We start from the raw sequence: 5,271 nt of genomic DNA, 5'->3' as shown, positions 1-5,271 counted from the left end.
ACATTCAAAGCACAAAAAAGATCGAGTCAGGCAACGGAGCAACTATGGCAGTAAACACAGTTCCAGCAATCACTGGAAATGGAATGAATTATTTTCAATCTTGAACCAGACCTTTCCAGTTGTTTGCAAGCATTGAATGAACTTAGACTCGTGCTTCTAAGTGTGGTTAGGCTTTATGGTCGACCAAACAAAAACCAAAAACAATGGACTTTGATTTGATAATGAAGTTATATTGCAAATCTAATAATGAACTTGAAATAACATCCTTCATCGTAAGCAATTGCAGTGCATGCATGGCAGATTAATAGATAATCAAAGCTTGTTATGCCTACCGTACAGTCGAGCCATTACGTGATCGAGATTTTCCTATAACTTTAAATCATCTAAACTTTTTGCCTTATGTTTCTTCACCTTTACATTCACTTTCCCATTGCTACAAAACATGAGAGATATACACAATGAACTAACATTAGCACTCAAGCGGACCATACCTCACGAAGGAGTTCGTATCTTGTATTTGCACCATCATAGCCTGTATGCTTGTGGTTTCCATTCACTGCTCCTTTGGCAACAAATGTCAGTGACAATGGCAATTTATCGATTATTGATGTAAGTGGAGAATCCAATTCCTCCGATTCCTCGTCACTGGTATATCCTTTCCTCTGTGCCACCAGTGCATTCCTAGACGGTGGCGACTGCCCTCCTGCCTCTGTAACTTTCACCATGACATATGCTGAGGATGGAGTATAGATAACGGGGGCAGCTGTATAAGGGAAAGTTCCTATAAAGAACATTAGAATTAATGTCATTTGCAGTAGTTGAGATCTTTTCATTGGCAACATAGCATTCCTTCTAATATATTTTCTCAGCTGCTTAGATCATCCCATTTTTAATGCATTTTCCATATGATGATCAGTTCAAAAATTAAACCAGCTAAATATCATCCTAAAATATTCGGCATTTTCTATATCATATGCTTCCAGAGAATGAATCATATTTTTATCACAAGAACCACTATTTGTAACATGACATATATAAATTTCTATGAGGCAATTTTCCAACAAGTCATAAGAACCATGGAATGGAGTAAATATAACAAGCATAGTAATTATCGAGATTCACAGCAACGATTGCTTGTTGAGATGTACATATGGTGCAAGGACTAACCCAACTAGATATACCACAGATATCAAGAAAAAACAAAAGTCAACTGCCAAAATACATAAAGCATTTTTTAGCTGTGCACCAGATCCAAAGCTAAGATCTCTAGATTGGATAGGCAGAATCTTTGAATCTACAATAGGATCAGATACAGGATCTGTCGGGATTTCATGAGCAGACTCCCGCAAAATGGCATTGAACATTGCTACATCCAGTCTTGCAATGCACTGTCCCATAACCTATGTAAAAGGATACACCAATTAGTTCACCAGGAATAAATAGATGAAGACATCACAAATATACATCACATTTAAGTACACATCAACGTCACTCATGACCGCCTGCTATAACAGGACAGAGTCGTTGAAAAGCATCTTGGAAAGCAGTTTTCCATAAGTTGATAGAGAAACTTCCTTCCTGTTAGTCGCCCAAGACTGGCCCCAACAACTGTCCAATTGTTCTGCTAACAGATGAACCCTCCAGAGGAGTTTACATATATGAAGTAAGAGCCTGAAATAAGGACCACACATAAATTCCTTTTCATATTTTTAATTTTGGGACTCAAAACTGTAATATCAATTAGATGAAATACATTTCTAACAAGCACTTCCCCTTAAATGTAAAAAATTTGACAACTTCAACTATCTACCTGCCACCACACTGACTCAACTACCCGAGAGAATTATCCAAGATTCCACTTTTTTTAGAGCAGATATGAAGGTTCCTTCCATCACCACCTTTCCATTTTAGAGTTGTACACTTCACCCCTTTTGCTACTTCCATTCAACTAAGGAAGCCGGGAAAATGGGCTTGAGTTATGCAAAGTGCCAAATGATTGAGAAATGATCTCCCTCAGCAGTTTAGTGTTTGATAACCATAAGGTTAACCTTAAAATAGAAAAGCAGAATATTATTCAGCTGTCAACAGTAACTTGAGAAATTCTAAAGCACTCAAAAAAAATTATCTGCTTATAATTACCATAAATTGAACATCATTACCACAAGATTTTGCAATCAAAATAAGCCTAGACACTGTGTTTTTGGCAATTGTGGCTCGTTTGGTTTGAGCCCTAGGCTTGCAAGAATGTATATAGAGTCTAGCAAGACGTCGAGCAGGTGTGTGCAGCTTATGTGCTGAGCTCCCATGCTCTGGAACAATGGAATAAAGAGAAATTTCCAGGGCAGCCACTTCTCTCAGCTCTGCTTCAAGTTTCTCGATTCTTGTCTCCATCACTTTTATCTTTTCGTTTAAAGCCGCCTCACAGTCAAATTGAAGTTTGTCATCAGCAACAATAGGCTCATTATCACTTGCAAAACTTTGACTTCCATTTGATGTCTCATCTAAGACATCAACTTCTTTCAACTCTTCAGCATGCTTCTTGTTAGATCCTTCAGAAGGCTCAGATGGTGTAGGAGAAAGTTTCAGTGTTTTTTCTAAAGGGCTCTTAGTAGCATTCTTAGGGAGGTCTCCATTAGATTCTGTAGATTTCTTAGGAGTATTATTCAATGCCGTTGAGTGTATTTTATTAGTTTCATGCTCAAGCCCCATTCTCGAACCATGGGAAGAGTGGATAGTTGCAGCTATCTAGAAGAAACCACCTCACTCAACGACAGGGCAATCTTCTTTAGGACCTTCTACCACTGCAGTGCTTCTGCACAAAAGAGAAGCCAGGATCATCAATACAGAATTATCTTTTGCTTGATATTAGCCAAATTCAGCTACACTTAACCGAGAACAAAATATCGACGAGCTCTGTGTCCACATAGAAAGCAAACATATAATCGTATGATGAAGGAATATTAATGCAAAAACAGTCTCACAGACATAGCACCACATCCAATTAGAGATTCAAGCTAAAAGCATAGGAAGTAAGAGCAGGGAGAAAATGACGAAGAGAAGAAGCATGCAATACATTCAACAATTCGAGGCATATATCAATGGGTTCTGTAAAATACAAACAACAGGTTGTGATTCAACTGCTGCAAGGATTTAAAAGGAATATGCTCAGACATGAATTCAAGACACATTGGAAGCTTGTTCTGAGCCTTGAAGATATCAACAAGATATTCGAGAGCAACAAAGAAACTTGTATGTCACAGGAATAAATCATCTTCTTAAAGTCGCAACTACCATCTTACAATGTATGTATGGTATGAACTTGTAAAAAAGAATCTTTAAAAGGCAAACAACTAACTCACTAGATCAAACTTGGGCATTTTCAATTTTTTGTTTACTTCATTATGCATTTTCTATTGAAAGTTAATGTTGAATAAATTCTAAAACTCAGATCAGAGAGGAAAAAGAGAAAAGGTCAACAGATCTATTTTCAGTATTACAAACAAACTTAAACACTTTTTCATCACGATAGATGACCTCAAAAAATTCACAAAGGTTCAACAAGCAATTTGGGTTTCAGTTTGACAAATATAAAGTATTATATTAATTAATTACTATGTCCTTGTATGTATTAATGAACCTAAACATTTTTTTATAATTTTTCTTTTATGTGGTTTATATATTTTTATAAGGTTAAATTACGAATTTAATCATCAATCCATTCTCGTGGTTTTATTTTGATAATTTGACTATTTTTTATATAAGTATACATTACATTTTATTTTGGTCATCACCGTTAAAAAATAAATAAAATTGATGGCGTGATAATTTTTTTTATTTTTTCAATGATGATGTGGTATTACCTTATGGTGACAAATCAAAGTCACCGTTAATTTTTTAACGATGGTTGACCGAAATAAAACCAAAATGAACCTTAAGTATGATTTTGTAAAAAAAAACTAGATGCGGACTAAACCGCATAAATACTTATTATAATTGAAAATTCATTAAACAATTATTTTCTTTTTCTTAACATCTTTTTACAAGTGTAATAGATATGGGTGTAAAGCAACCAAACTTGAACAAATAGAATAGAGTTATGTTCGTGTTTGTTTGCTTATTTTTAAAGGTGATCATATTTGGTTCGTGTTCGTTTAAATTTGAGTATCATGTTAATATTTGTTTATGTGTTTTTGAAGGTATTCGTGATCGTTCATTTAACATTCGTGATATAATACCCCAAATTTTGGTTAGTGATCAAAATATAACTTTTGAAAGTTTGATGGTCAAAGTATAAAATTGGGAAAAGTTTGAGGAAATTAAGTGATAAAGTTCCTAAAAAGAATTTTATTTCATAAATAGATAGTTTACTCTTGAGAGTGGGGTTTTATGGAAATTATATTTTGGATTTGGAATTTTAATAAAGAAAAATTAGAAATGGTTAAAACCAGTAAGGAATCGGTAAATTCAGATTGAATTTGAATTTTACAAAAATTTGAAGGATGTTATAAAATGGTTGGAAATATTATTTTAATATTTTGGATCAGAGAAATTTGGTCTGGAAATGTGCAATTTTTCAGTTTTAATCGAAACAGTTGAATTTAGTGACTAAAATGCAAGTTTTGAAATTTCAAGGGAAAATTCGGAAATTAAAGTCAAAATATTTCATCTTTGACTTTGAAAGATGATAAGGATGAGGTGTATAGGTTTTATGGTGAATATGGAAAATCATTAATGGCAAAAATGGAAATTACTATTGATTTGAATAAAAAAATTCCATTATACCATGTGATGGATTATTTAATATTAGACTATCAATAATATGGAGCATTTTCAGCTTCTTCTTCACCCAAGCTTGTCGTGGGTTTTCTTCAAGGTAAGAGAAAACTTAAACTCAATTTCCAAGCAATTTACTTAGGATTTTGAGTAAATTGTAAATAGAAAATTGTTATACGTGAAAAACTCTATCTTTTGGTACCAATATTGCATGGTAATCTTGTTGGTGTTCAAAGATCCCAAATTAAAGGGTTTGTGTTCATATAAGGGATCATGCAATTGATGATGAATCTTGATGTTTGTGAAGTAGTTGATTCATATTTAAGCATGTATGATGATTAGAACATGTTTAATATTTCTAGAACTTGTTCTTTAAGTTTCGTCCATGGATGGTTTGAGTGAGAAAAATTATGAAAAGATTATATAAGGATTTGAAATGATGAAGGAAGTATTTTATAAGCCTAAGAAAATTAAGGACCATTTTGTAAGTTTTGAAAA

At 33.7% G+C, this 5,271-nt stretch overlaps 1 pseudogene; it reads right to left on the bottom strand.

The window, feature by feature from the left end:
• Positions 1-309: 309 nt before the first annotated feature.
• LOC120212255 lies at positions 310-2,722 on the bottom strand (annotated as a pseudogene).
• Positions 2,723-5,271: the final 2,549 nt, after the last annotated feature.

The sequence above is a fragment of the Hibiscus syriacus genome, unplaced genomic scaffold (genome assembly GCF_006381635.1).
Source record: "Hibiscus syriacus cultivar Baekdansim isolate YM2019G1 unplaced genomic scaffold, ASM638163v2 tig00110009_pilon, whole genome shotgun sequence".
NCBI classification, from domain to species: Eukaryota; Viridiplantae; Streptophyta; class Magnoliopsida; order Malvales; family Malvaceae; genus Hibiscus; species Hibiscus syriacus.
This window is presented reverse-complemented; position numbering and strand designations above follow the sequence as displayed.